We start from the raw sequence: 15,699 nt of genomic DNA on the forward strand, positions 1-15,699 counted from the left end.
TCACATAGTTGCTTCAATCTTTTAATATTATACAGTAATTCAATTTTATTTGATCTACTTCAAAAATACATCTTTGAGTTCATGAGAAAAATACATGCAAACATGATTAGGAGACTGATCCACAATTTGGAGACTGAAAATTTTGCCCAAGTATTCATATCTCAAAGCATACATTCGTATTAAGAATGCCTATGCACTATGGGAGGTGAGCTGAACATATGTTAACTAGAAAGCTGCTAAAATGACTGACTGCATTGATGAAAAATGTAAGAACTTACAAATGGTGCTTATGAGCACACTGGTTTGTGCTCTGTTTTTTCATGTGTTCCTTTTCTCTTCCAGACTATGAGCTCTGTGAAAACAGATGTCATGTCTGATTCACTTTTGATCCCAGTAATTTAGGCTAAGGTGTGAGGAGTTAATTGAGTGGCATTAAAAGATTCAGAGTCTTGTGATTATTGGTAATAAATCTGGAATGATTTTTTTTAAACCTGAAGAAAAGAACATTGAAATGGCAATCCAAGCAATAATCTGAGATTCAGAGGTATGTGGGAATTTTTTAAGGTGTGAGAGATATCATAAGTAATAGGGGAAAAGAAAGTAACAAAAGGAGCAGAAATAGTAGAAGTATTGAAAACAGTGTGGAGATTCTTTAAAGAACTAAAAGGAGAACTACAGTTTGATCCAGCAATCTCACTACTGGGCGTCTACCCAAAAAAAGAAGTCATACAAAAAAGATACTTGCACAGCGTGTTTATAGCATCATGATTTGCAATTGCAAAAATATGAAACCAGCCCAAATGCCCATCAATCAATGAGTGGATAAACACATTGTGACATATATATTCACAATGTGTGTATATAGACATATGTGTGTATGTATATATATACACATATACATACACACACACACACACCCCATGGGATACTATTCAGTCATAAAAAAGAAAGAAATAATGGCACTCAGAGCAACCTGGATAGAATTGGAGACCATTATTTTAAGTGAAGTAACTCAGGAATGGGAAACCGAACATCTTATGTTCTCACTCATAAGTAGAAGCTAAACTATGAGAATGCAAAAGCATAAGAATGATACAATGGACTTTGGGGACTTGGAGGAAAGGATGGGAAGGGGGTGAGGGATAAAAGACTACAAATTGGGTACAGCGTATACTGCTCAGGTGATGGGTGTACCAAAATCTCACAAATCACCACTAAAGAACTTATTCATGTAACCAAATACCATCTGTTCCCACAAAACCTATGGAAATTAGATATATATTGTTCTTTAAAAGAAAAAGACATGAAAATAAACAACTTGTACTTACTACAAATGAAGAAAACTAGTGTCTATATTAAAAATTAGAAACGGAATATTCCAAGTATGTTAGATACAAAATATATCATTTATTAACTCCATCTAAGTGAAAAGATGGAAAAGCATGCATATCCAGATGGAATATGAAAGCAAACATATTACAGTATGAGATAGGTACTTGAGAGTATCAAACTCACAGGAAAATGGTTCAGGATAATAGGAGCATTAAGAAATGTACTCAAAAGTTTGGGGGAAAAACTGAGATACCCAGATAGAAGGGAAGAATAGGGCAAAGCTCTTATCACTTTGGAGCACAGTTTTGAGAAGCAGCCATTAGAATGGCTGAGAATCCTGATTTGATTTTTTAAGTACATGTTCTCTCACACGTTTAGAGTGCTATGAGTTTAAGGAAGTAGTTAAATGATAAAGCCCAAATGGTACTTTACTATATTTCATCTTATAACAGGATTCAGCAATACCTAGATGATACATTGATGAAAATATAAGTTAACAGCTTGTTTACATAAATTACAAAATAAGAACAGAAAATTAAGCCATGCCATTGGATGATGACTTCCTGAATAGATAGTCAGCTTTTTATTGAAAGACGGATTGATTGGCTAAACTGAAGTTACCATAAAATATATTCCCATTAGTGTTCTGTCATTGCCTCTGTAAAAGAATATGACTTTAAATAAGCTTAAACCTGAGTCTACTGAGGGTATGGCACACCTGGAAAATTGATTTTCAATTTTCTGATTTACGTACCAAGCTCTCAGAAGTATGCTGGCTACTGGTGAGTGGAAAAGGGCTAGAAGGTATCCATCACTTCACACATAACCAAAAACAGACAAGCGGTGAAAGGAGTTTCTCAAAGCCTCTCTTCAATCAAGTGATTTTATTGGCAGCAACTGGCCAGCATGAGAACTTGAAAGCTGCAGATGCTTACCAAGCTCTTCGGAAGTACTAGCCATTTTATTCCGTTTAATAATCTCTAGATTTGCAAATAGGAGATTTATACTGATCACCTATGTTAAAGGAAAGTGTGGTGTGTCTTCTGCTGGTGTTTTTCAATGTCTCTTCATGGTGACTATCACTCATGTGCAATTGTACATCACCATTAGAGTCAAAAGATAAAGTTTTAATAGGTGAGAATATAAATAATAGTGCTGAGAAGAAAAAAAACAGTGAATTTGATTAGCTAGACAGGGACGGCAAAAAAGAGTTACTAGATGACCTAATGTCATGTGATTGGTAATGGCTACCTAGAATTTTACATTGAAAACCTTTCTAACGTGACATCTTATCTCATAGGAGAAAGGTGTTATGATCAATTATTGAACTCTACCAAGTAAGTCACAGTGATGGAAGAATAGAAGGTAATGGACACAAGCAAGCAGATATTCGCCATACCTGCTGTTGAGAAAAGCAGTATCATTCTTATAACAAGTAGAATGTTGGAGACCTCAAACCTTCTCTTATGAGGTTAACTCTAAATACAAAATAGTGTATCTTTCATATAGTTTTGAAATGAAAATAGCCCATCCACTGTGGTTTATAGTTGCGTTATCAAAAATCTATAATTATAAAGAAATCAGTTGTAAAATTACAAAGCACGTGATGAGCTAGGGGGTGCAGAAAAGACATCCTGACACAGATTTCTTAAAGTTGCTGTGTAAAATAAATTTCACAGTTTGGCTGTGCTGATGGTTAAGTAGGAGAAACAATTATATTTGAGGGGATAAAAGCATAAATAGGAGGGGTGCTTTGGAGTTGCTGAAGGAAGAGACAAACCCTATGTTTTGAGCAGAGTGGGAGATCAAATTGAAGACACCAGCATAAATCTTGGACAACTGAAAGGTGACAAAGACAGTATCACTTGGTGTAGGGATGTAGGGAGGTTCTAAAAGGGACTTGCTTATTTAAACCCTGATTCTGGGTAGTGCAAGAGAAAAGAAAAAGAAAAATTTCCTTAAGAATTTCTAATCACAATCTCACAGTCATTAAGTTTGGGGCCTGAATTCATAATACACGTGGAATATGGAAAAAGAAAAATCCTAGCTGAAAATTTTATTTAAAGTGATTCTGGTCAGACACAGTGACTGATGTGCTTCTCAAAATTTCCATTGTAAATGAGGAACAGTGGCTCCCACCTGTAATGTAATCCCAATCACACAGGAAGATTGCTTGAGTCCAGATGTTTGAGTGCAGACCGGGCAATATAGTGAGACACCCATTATTGATAAAAAGAAAACAACAGCAACAAAAAATGTCTCTTCTTATTTTTCATTTAACAAGGTAGTATAATTTTCATTTCCAAATTAGAGATGATTATTCACATTTTTCAATCTCTATAACAAACCCCCACAATACAATATACCTGTGTAACACACCTGCACTTGTATCTTTGACCTTAAAAGTTAAAACAAACAAAAATAAAAATTAAAAATTAAAAAGCATTAATGTAACTATGTATGTCAAATTACAATTTTCTACTTTAACATTTTCCAAAGAGTAGTAGAAGTCATGGATATTGCTGGTGATATACCAGTAGTGACTTTGGATGACTATTTAAAAAAACGATTTTGGATGAGTATTAAAAAACCTATTTTAACATGCATTAGAAAACATCATCAGTGCATTTATATTATTAAAATGATCTAAATAAAATAAAGAAGTGATTTGGAAGTAAATTTAAAAGAAAATATGGACCAGGTGCAGTGGCTCAATGCCTGTAATCCCAGCACTTTGGGAAGCCGAGGTGGGTGGATCACCTGAGGTCAAGAGTCCGAGACCAGCCTGCCCAACATGGTTAAACCCCGTGTCTACTAAAAATACAAAAATTAGGCAAGCATGGTGGCACACACCTGTAGTCCCAACTATTCGGGAAGCTGAGGCAGGAGAATCACTTGAACCCAGAGGGCAGAAATTGCAGTAAGCCAAGATCACGCCATTGCATTCCAGCCTGGGTGACAGAGTGAGACTTCATCTCAAAAAAAAGAAAAGAAAATGGGAACAGGTGTTATATAAGTAATGACAAAATAAGGAAGCTAGTATTTGAATGACTAATTTGGGACGCATTCATCAATTATAGGAAGACTCACCATGGGGCAACTTGAGAATACCGAAAGAAGAGAGAGAAATGTAGTTAACTTCAAAAGCATTAAAGCTACGTCTAGCTGTTGATGTGTTTACCTATAACTCAGTGGGAGATATATAAGCTCCTGCTTTGGAGTATTTTTATCATACAGCCGTGATTGATCTCTGTAATTTAGAAAACAAAAAATATGCTTAAGGAAACCTAGACCCCTAGGTGCTCAATATTTAGAAATTTTCAAGGTATTTAAGAGCAGAGATTACATAATACCTCACATTGTCTAATAAATCAGTTACCTATCCCCATGATTCCTTTATGAGAGTCCTGCGGAAACATTTAGGTCAGGTTATGACTTTTGGTTGATGTTTTTCAGATTTATAGGCATTTAAATGTTATATCCAACCACATTTTCTTCTTTTCAATTGAGAGCTAGAAATTTTATATTTATTAATTCCAAAAATATTAAAAATTTAACTCCTTTGAGCTTTATTTCATTATTTTCTACCTTTTGCCTTAATCTTTTTTTTTATTTTTCAAAAGCCTTTCCAATATATTTTGCAAGCTACCTGAAATGCTTTAGAGATAAAAATAATATCTAACATGCATTGAGTGCTTACATGGGGTGTGGGACTGAAGGTTTCAACCCTCTAATCAAGTGATTGGTTCCTCTGAAAGCCAGCCTCCATTTTTCAGGAGTCACCTCATTAGCAAAATATAAATATGGTTGAAAGAGGCTTATGAATAAAAAAAAGATACCCTTCTCACTCCATCACTTTAGACATTTTCAAAAATACTAGGAACCTCTATGCCAGGAACCAGAGAGGAAGATCAAATATATATTTCTTATTATATTAAAATATCACACATCCATTCTTTTTTATGTAAAATTTAGTAAATTTTAAAGCAACAAATCCATTCTATAATAATCTTAGCTGCTAGAAAATTCTTCTTTAAAGTTTTATTTCTTCATGTAGAAATTAAAGACCATTTTATCATGCTTGAATTATTTGTGAAGAAAACTAACATTTTATGTCCTACTGTCAATAAGGTACTTTCCCTCACCAATCATCCCATTAGATTTTCTCAGAAAAAGCACTTAGGAAGGTGTAAAAAAATGAGTATTTCTTCATATCCTTTACAGCCAGTAGAAAACCATCTGATCCTTCTCCTCTGAATAAACTACATGCTTTTCTGCTTCCTACTTAGACTCTCTTCATCTCCAACCCTTTATCATATTTGATACCTTCCCTTAAGCCCTCTTGAAGTTCATTCTATTCCTCTTGAGTCTAGAATAGTACATGCTAATGCATATTATATCTCATCAATACTGAGTTTAATTAAAGAACAGCTTTTCAGTGCCTCCATTTTATGTATTCTACCCCATCAGAATGACTCTTAAAACAATTATGACTGTCATTCAAGTCACGAGCCACTATAACCCTTGGGATAATGTCCACTTTACAGTTTATAGTCAATCTTTTATATTATCTTATGATTGCAAAACCTGTAATAACTCCAGCCATACCAAACCTCGATCTGGTAGCTTTCAACCACTTACTTCCTAAAGGATATATCAAATTTCAAGATGTACAATCCCCATTTTACTCACTTTTCTTTCTTGGATTAGTGCAATTGGAAAGTTTTAATAATGAATATTTCTATTTACAATATGGCCTGCAAATAAAAAAATGTCAGAAGTTCTAGATTCAGAGTGAAGTTTATATGAGGAAACTGACAGATTAGATGCATGCATTTCCAAAACAGCACTAAAACAACAGCGAGGAGATTTTTATTTTTTTTTTTTATTTTTTTAAGACAGAGTTTCGCTCTTGTTACCCAGGCTGGAGTGCAATGGCACGATCTCGGCTCACCGCAACCTCTGCCTCCTGGGTTCAGGCAATTCTCCTGCCTCAGCCTCCCGAGTAGCTGGGATTACAGGCACGTGCCACCACGCCCAGCTAATTTTTTGTATTATTAGTAGAGACGGGGTTTCACCATGTTGACCAGGATGGTCTCGATCTCTTGAGTTCGTGATCCACCCGCCTCGGCCTCCCAAAGTGCTGGGATTACAGGCTTGAGCCACCGCACCCGGCCAGATTTTTTTAAAAGACATAAACCCACAGTTTAAAATTAATAAAAAAGACAGTAAGGACAAAATTTTAGAAGCTGAAAAGCAAACAGATGAGTATGAATTGGGGAAACCTAAATCCTAACCAGCAGTGGAAAACTGCTAACAAGCATCATGATTTTCACTATAGGTTTCTTCAGAAGTTCAAAAATAGGTACCTCTGGAAGTGATTATGACAGTAAGACTAAAACCAGAAAGATAAGATGAAAGCATGTTTAAGGAGTATCAGTATCTATAGATTTACCCCCCTGATATGCACATTGAGACTGTCCTTCCAAAGTTATCAGGTTCCCTGGAAAACAAGATTAGTGGGCTCAGCATCTGTGTGGGAAAGGAGGAAAAGAAGTGCTAAGCAGAAGTCATTGGGTTCTGATACAGTCACGAAAAAAGGCTTCCTGCCAGGATGACCTTTCAGAATTCTCCTGAGGTAGGTGAAGGACCTGGAAATTTGTAAAAACACTCACACTGAACAATCAATGTAGGCAAGCTGGCCTTACAAATAGTGCATGATCATAGGCAAGGTGATCCTCTTCAACCCTGGGCACTCCCAAGAGCTGGTGAAATAGACCCTTGATTTTTGAGGGGACAAGGAGGGACCATAAACTATCCAATGTACCACTTTTTTGCAGAAAAGTTGAGGCCTATTCTTTTGTGAAAGTAAAATAGAAAGTCTCTGGACTGAGGAAAATCAAGCAGCACTAGGGAGAAAATAAGCAAAAGTCTTTATACCAAATGTTAAGACCCCCAGTCCTCTTCCTAAACTTGGCTCCTATAATCCTAGCATCCAAGAAGTCTATACCCTCTCAATAAGGCTTTGGAAGAAGATTTTCAAAATAACCTGGACAGCCCATGAGGAAAATTCTCAGTATGCTAACATCAAACCTTTTCCGTCCATATCACTCTATAGCAATGAACAAATATGACACATCCCGCACTTGTGCCCAGATCTTCTATTCAGATGTCTCTTGTTTCAGTTTAAATATGAGCAGATGTAAAAAACTGCCAAGACTTCTGCAGGGAGCTTCTTATGGGAAAGGTATAAAATCAAAATAAAAAGAGAAAAAAAACACATTAAATAAAAAGAAACTTTTCAGGAGTAACAAAGCTAAATATTTAATATCTTGAAATAAGAATAAATATTAAACTGATGAAATAAATATAGGATATAATGAAGTAAAGAAACATACAAACTATCAAATTTTTTAAAAACTTGTGAATATTAAAAGATAATGATGGAATTTTTTAACAGTAGAGAAATTAGAAAATTAAGTTCAGGAATCTTCCAGAAATTAGAGCAAAGTGAAAAATACATGAAAAATAAAAAGAAAAAATTAGAAAATTTTAGAGGACAATGAAGACTATACTGCCCAAGGATTTTCAGTGATGATGAAGATGTTCTGTGTTTGTGCTGTTCAGTACAGTAACCACTAGCTGCATGTGGCTATTGAGCACTTGAGACATGGCTAGTATTACTAAGAAAGTTAGTTTAAAAAATTTATTTCATATTAAGCAACTTAAAGGCAAATGTGAAAAGTCACATGTGGCTAGCAGCTACTGTATTGGACAGCACAGATCTAGGAGGTTAAGCACCTAAATTAAAAAGAGTACCAAAAACTTTTTTAAAAAATAGAATGAAACTGGTTAGAAGAGAGGAGTCCATTATGCCAGCTAAGTTCCCAAATCTAAAAGGCATGAGTTTCCAGACTGAAGTTCTGTGACACTGTTAGCTGCAAACAAAAGATGGTTCTTTTGACTTCCAGAAAAAGGAAAATAATAAAACAGTACTATACAAAGGATCAAGAACCAAAATGACTTTGGAATTCTCAGGAGGCGTACTGGGCATTAGAAGGCAGTAGGGCAATGCCTTAAAATTCTAAATGAGTATGACTTCCAACCCAGAATCTATATTCAGCATAATTGCCAATAAAGTCAAAGAGAAAAAATACATTTTTTCAGACATGAAAGGTCTCTAAAAATGTATCTCCCTTTCATGTACCTTGTCTTAGATATCTACTAGAAGATGTGGTGCATCAAAAGGAGGCAATAAGCTAATAAAAATGTAAACATGAGAGTATGGAAATGAAGACCAAATTCAAGACAGTACTATACGGTACTGCTGGGATGATGACCAAGGGCCAGCTCAGGGCGAGAGCTATGAACTAGGTTCATCAGCCATCCTACCCAGAGCAGGCAGAGGACTCTGGGAGTTTTCAAGATTAGTTAATATTCCATTTGATGTATCAAGACCTATTAAGAGAAAATTCACACACAATTGATGAAGACTTTGTATTTTTATTAGTAATAATAAAAAAAGTATTAGAGTAGCATTAGTAGCAATAAGCATATAAAAAACAAATAAAAAACCCCAGCCAATTGTTAACTCCAAAGGAAAGAAAAACTTGTATAGAAAACAAATACTTAACAGACACCAATGGCTCAGTTGTTACAATATTATAAATACTGAATATTGATTTAAGCAAAGGAACACTCTTACCTTGCTGCAAAAGGACAAGATGCAAAAGGGGTATGGATATGTGGTTAGGGGATGGGATATAAGTAAGTAAAACTCTCATCTGTCATATGGGAAACTAATTGGTAAGGCCTCAAAAACCAAAAGATCAAAAAAAAATGGCAACATAGGTATGTTAGTTATAAGAAAGTGATTACTAAAAGTAAATGGACAAAACACTTTAAAAGTTTTGTTTCTGGTGTGAAAGAAATGGAAGGAGAGGATCTGTGAACTTCTGATTTTCTATGAACTGTTGGACAAGTTATGCCACATGCATATATGACTTTCATTTATCAAAGAAAAATGTTCCGTTCAAATGAACAGCACCAGTTGCATTCAGAAACACTCATCCAAACTTGTCCTAATGTATTAGTGAGTGAAAATACATTTCCTAAAATCTTTGAAAAACATAAATTAAACTAAACACAAATAATACATCTCCTTTTGGATGCTTAAATTGATGAGGTAGCCCTTCATATTAGGAAAAAACAACCTATTACTCAAAAGGGAAAATTACATTTAAAGCAGACTTCATATAAAGAAGACAAATAAGGGAAGAGGGTCAATGGTCTTAGTAGAACCAGGAGTTCTCTGCAGAGAAAGAATCAATGTTCAATTCTTATTGCATGCCAGGAAATATGCTGGTGAATCTCATCAGTGATCTCTCATTTAAAGCCTGACCTAAGGTCCTACAGCTAGTGAGTACCTAAGTTTCCATCCCAAGCTGAGTCAAAAGGAAACAATTCATTCTAAAGAATGAGCAAAATCAGGACAAGCACAGAGGCAAATTGGTGGAGAGAACACAGGAGCAGGAACCCCAGGGCCAGAATTGTTCCATCATCCTTGCCAATAAAATGAAGCAATATGCAAGATGTAACTGACTATAATCTGCCATTCAAATAGAGGTGCAACAGGACAATTTGCTTTGGCACAGGACTCAATTCATTGGTGTGTCAAATGTCTCCCCTCTCCCATCATCTCTGTTTCTTGGGCCTTGCTTATTGCTAGATAAGTAGCTTTTTGGATCTTCTACATGCACGAAGCTCCTGGGAGGAAAAGAAATAGGAACTCTGCATCCCAAAAATATTAAAATATTTATGAGGCAGGGCTATGCCTTTACATTCTTGCTCCTAGCACTGTACCTGAATATAGTAGTTATGTCTATTTAAAAGGGCCAAAAAAAAACATGCTTTTGAATGCATGAATATGGAACAATCAGCATACTGATTACCAAGACAGTTGAGATGGAAGAATTTTCCTTTTATTTATTTTTTATCCAAGTAAAATTTTAGTGGAGTCTTACCTAAATGACTAATATGAAACTTTTTTATTGTATTACTTTATTGGATTTGTTTGAAGATTTTTACTACTTGTTAAAGAATAATGCCTTCTTTAATATAAAGCAACTTACAAAAATAATTACCCAATGTGGTGCAGAATTCTTACCCTTTAGAAAATGTTGCTGAATTTTAGCCAAGGACAGATATAACATATCATGAAATGTCAATATATAGAATGTGATTTTCTTTTTGTGTTATTTATGGATTTTCATAACTTGAGAATCATAACAACATTGTTTTTATGAAGTCTCTAAGGAAAGACTGTGAGAAAGAAGTTAGTAGATCTCGAGGAGGTGAGAGCTATCAGTAGGGTAAGAGGCTTTTAAAATGAGAATAATAATTTTTAGATTAACATTCTTATTGGCAAGATAGCTGCTCTTGAGTTCAAAGGAGTGAGTTGTTACAATCTATTTCTTAACAGAGTAGTTTTATGAATACATCATAAAAATCATATAATGATGCCCACAAAGCTATTTTTAGTGAATGAATTAAATAAAATAGGAGATTGTAATTATTCATAATAAAAGACAATAAATCTAAGGTGAAAAAATACAATTTCTAATTATACTTTAAGATCACAACCTAGAAGAATTATCCATGCACAGCATTTTTGAAAAGGATAGCACTTACAACCCTGTTACAATTTCCTCTTCACTCCATCAAATTGATTACTCTACTGTGACTTTTGCTCTTTCACACTGCTATACTTTGGCGTAGACTGTTCCTAGCAACCAGAAGATCACCTCCTTACCTCTCTGCTTATCACAGTTACCCATTCTTCACCATTTAATGCAGGCCCACAGATTACCCTACTTGAACTCCCTTTATAAGTGTTCTTTCCCTCTTCTAATTTTTTACAGTCCTTATTTTGCCTCTCATATCTAATAATAATAATAATAATGACAACTAACACTGATTAAGTGTTACCATGAGTTAAGCACTATTCTACGCACTTTATGGCTTTTACCACATTTAGTTGTCACAAAATACCTCTAAATAGGTATTCTTATTATCACCATTTTTAGAGATGAATAAACTGAAGCCAAAAGAAATTAAGTAATTTTCCCTAGTGGCTAGTAAGTGGTGGAGTGAGGACTTGAACCTGTACAGTCTGGTTACAGAGCTATTAACTACTATAGCTATTTACTCTGCAGCTTTACCATTCATTTGACCTCTTTTGCAATATATATGTGTGTGTGTGTGTGTGTATATATATATTATATATAATATTAAATATATATTTAATTATTTTTACTATGTGTATGTCATAGTCATTTTTTGCCTCTTGGTCATCTTGTATTCATTTGCCCTACTCCCTGAAACATATTTGAGAGTAAGGGGTCCAGTGTTCCCCCAATCTCAGACTGTAGTTTTGGTGGAGTATAGTTCATTTCTCCAGAAGTGTTATCTGATGCAGACCAGACCAAACAGAGCTGTACATTCCTCTGACACAGAAATTGATTCAAGATTAGACACGTAACCCCACAAGAGCCAAACACGCATTATAAGATGCAGGCATACATACTTTTGACTACATCTGAAACTGAGGTGATGCACATGTTTGGAGCCTTTGTGAGAACTGAGTTAACACAGAGCCTTGACCAAAATTCCTGTTTTCTCTTTTTTAAACAGTTTGGAATTTTCCAGATTTCCTGTCGATTGCTGTAAAAAGTATCCTAATTGATATAAGGCACGCAGATTCTCCCAGATTAAATGGTGAATTTTTAGACATATGGATTGCCTTTCTGAAACTCTTCCTTCGGCTGTGTTTTGCACTTATATGTTATATAATATTGATTGAATCCAGTTTGAAAATCAGTTGAATTAATATATCAACCCAAAACTCATGCCAAGTGTGCTGCAGATTACATACAGACTTTAGTTTAACTTTGTTGTGAATTTGATTTAAACTTCATTCAAAATTATAATTGTAGAAATACAAATGTGTATGGACAAATCAATGGCATAAAAAGGAATGATATTACTGTTATCTTTACCCCTTCTATTTTGCCTTATTCTTTCTTTCTTTATTTCAGAACATGAGGAAAACAGGGCTATGTGATCAGTTTGCTATAAAACTTTCCATGCTGTGAAATAGTATACTATAGTGAAAGGAGCATTAACAGAAATGGGAAACTTGGCAAGCCGTATAAGCTTGGGTTGGCCGTTAATACTCTCTCAAGTCTTGGGATTGAGCTTCCTCATACATACTCAGAATATTTTGGATTATATCACTTCTTGGCATTTAAAAGAATGGGAACTCTGACTACATGGATGTTTCTAGACCATCAGTCACTTCTCAGAAATTCTTCTGAGGTCCTCAGTGGCCAATCAGAGCTTATTCTGGTCCTGTGATATTAGTAAATATTATTCTAAATAAAATCTAGATTAAGAGAGTATGATCTTGATATATATGGTTCTTATTAATGTTATGATGTATAAAACATTTTTTCTAGGTTTTATACAAAATAAAAATTTGCTCAAGGAGCTTGCTCCTCCAATGCTTTTATTGATCATAAATTTGAAACTGTGGAAAACACTGGGCTAGCTGTACCACAAGGTTCCTTCCAGCACTACCTTCCTGTGAAAAGACACAGGTCATTGCCTGGAATAAATTTGAGAGTACCTTGTATAGTCAAGATGGGCCCATTTAAAAGCATGATTTTCTCTTGCTCTAGATACCTATTATTTCAGACTGCGCTAAGTTCTAGTGTCCAGGATTTTCTGAAGATACTAGTTTTCTCCAAAACTACCATTGGTTGCTTTGGCTTCATGAAGATGTCCTGGCCTGTGAGTTGCTCTAGAATTCCGAGAATATGAGTGGTTGCATTGAATTGGGAACCCATAGGTAGTTCAGACTTCCAACTGTAGGTTGTGCGAAGGAGTTCAGTCTTTATTCTTCATTAAGTGGTGTGTGAGTCCTGCCAAGGCAGACACTCAAAAGGGGGTTTAGGATTATTTATGGTTGTCTGAGGACAGCATTTCTCTATTTCACCATTTTATCTGGGACAAGTCAGCTTGCTAGCTCTGCAGTATAATAAAAAATCCTAGGAGTTACAAGTTCAAGTCCCTGCCACTAGTCACCACTGTGATCTTAGGCCAGGCATTTTTGCCTCCCTAATTGCAGTTTCTCCAGCTACAATACAAAAGAATTGGAATATAAAATTTCTAAGCCTTCTTTTATTTTAAGGATTTCAAATTGTATCATCACACTATATGACACAGAAGCATGACCACACAGAACCATATTTAAGCTTGGGAACTAATGACTCTGTTTTCCAAATTTCCCATCTGCCCTCACCAGAGCCAGCACTCAGTGTGTTTGTCACACGCAGTATTACCAGCCAGAAACACTCTTGCTGTAGCCTAAGTTCTTGAAATTGACGCATACATTTTTTTTTCTGATGTTCCCTCAGATTCCATTGGGGGAAAAAACTCAATAACTATGTAAATGAAGAAGCCCTTTCTAAGAAGCATCATACATAAGATTATAGATGGTCATACAAAATTTCCATGGGTCCCTGGTTAACTTAAGGTCCTATTCATGGAGAAGAAAGACAAAAATAGATGTTAGTATTCTTGGTGAATTAAGTGGGAATTTGCATTTCAATGCCAGTCCTTAAATGGTTTGATTTTCATAAACCCTATATATTATAGAGTGTTTGATGTTACATAATGGTGAAATGAATAGAAATGGGAAATATTTGAACTTCAAATGTACTTGCAAATGTTCTCCCCCCCCCATCCTTTTAAGCCACCTACATATAAAAACCTAGGATCAATTATGTGAAGTTTAATTTCTGAAAGTTTTGATAAAGCTGGGTCATCATCCTTTCTCCTCCAAAAAGTTGGTTCTCAAATAGGAATATATGTGGAAAAATGGTTGGTTTAGTTTTCTTTTTCATTTGTTCTAAGTTAGAAAATAGCAAACTTTTTCTTTTAAAGATATGATAATAAATATTTTGGGCTTTGTGGACCATACAGTATCTGTTGATACAACAGTACTTGGCCAGGCACAGAAGAGCCTAACACTGTAATCCCAGCACTTTGGGAGACCAAAGAGGGAGAACAGCTTGGGGGTCAGGAGGTTGAGAGCATGGACGACATAGAGAAACACTGATTCTACAAAAAATTAAAAGATTAGACTGCCATGGTGGTGAGCACCTATAGTCTCACTCCCCCAGGAGGCTGAGGCAGTAGGATGGCTTGAGTCCAGACTATGGACACTACAGTGAGCCATGGTCATGCCATTGCAGTCTGGCCTGTGCTACAAAACAAGATCCTGTCTCTAAACAACCAACCAACAAACAAAAAAAAAGCCCCACAGTACTTAACTCACCCCACTGTAACAGGAAAGCAGCCATAGACAATCTATAAACAAATGCATGTGGTGATGTTCCGTTAGAACTTAATTTACTGAAACAGGTGACCCATTTGTGAGAAAAAACTGGTAGATACTTGATCTAGGTAATTAACAAGTTATATCTTCTTCAGTCCTCTTCCAATCCTAGATCATTCCATATTAAAAATAGCATTGGACTGATTACCTGGCTCCCAATTATAGCTTTTCTAATTTCTGGACATTGACTACACATAATCCCATCGAAAGTCTCATTGATATGGAGCTTATTTCAGTCATCATATCTAGTATCTAGTTCTTAAATTGTATTAGCTAAGAGTTAATAAGATTGTTGTGGTAGTGTTTTGGTGTAATACTTTAATAGTAGGTCACAGGAATTTTTATAACATTAAGAAATGAAGATCAGGGTAGGATTCTGAAAAATGGGTCATATTTCTGGTCTGGAGGGGAAAGAGGTTAAGAAAAAACTCCTCCATTCTCATTGCAAAAGTGATCATGTTCTAGAATCATAACAAACATGTCCCAGGACTGTGCAGACTTGAAACTGGGGAATGAAGTGTGACTACCAGAACTGGTAGAGAAAATGAAGGTTCTATTCCTGATCCAATAGGTAGGATCGCAGGGTATCCAAGTCTATGCAGAGTCAAAAAGGAAAAGTATTAGAAGCCCAAGAAACTGGGGGACACAACTAAGGTAATAAGAAAGGAAAGCTTGCCTGCACTCTCTGTGATAGCTCCACCAATCCTGATCAGCTCTTGTCTTACCCAAGAGTTTATTTTAATGAACTGAGGGTGTTTTTTGCCGGCTCTCATTTCATAAAAGTTAAAGGCACTTATGTACTTCCTGGTACCTAACATATATATTGACCTTCAGACATCCTTTGTAGATCTATTTTTATGACTTAAAAAATGTAATAATAATCTATAGCAGTTGGCTACTATGTTGGC

At 35.5% G+C, this 15,699-nt stretch overlaps 1 protein-coding gene and 1 long non-coding RNA gene across 4 annotated transcripts in view; one reads left to right on the plus strand and one right to left on the minus strand.

The window, feature by feature from the left end:
• KCNH8 (potassium voltage-gated channel subfamily H member 8) overlaps nucleotides 1-15,699 on the plus strand; it is a 331,425-nt gene that overhangs the window by 142,823 nt on the left and 172,903 nt on the right. The gene's annotated exons all lie outside the window — the stretch shown is intronic.
• LOC108588864 (uncharacterized) overlaps nucleotides 1-15,699 on the minus strand; it is a 382,270-nt gene that overhangs the window by 19,436 nt on the left and 347,135 nt on the right. The window lies entirely within an intron of this gene.

The sequence above is a fragment of the Callithrix jacchus genome, chromosome 17, assembly GCF_049354715.1.
Source record: "Callithrix jacchus isolate 240 chromosome 17, calJac240_pri, whole genome shotgun sequence".
Taxonomy (NCBI): Eukaryota; Metazoa; Chordata; class Mammalia; order Primates; family Cebidae; genus Callithrix; species Callithrix jacchus.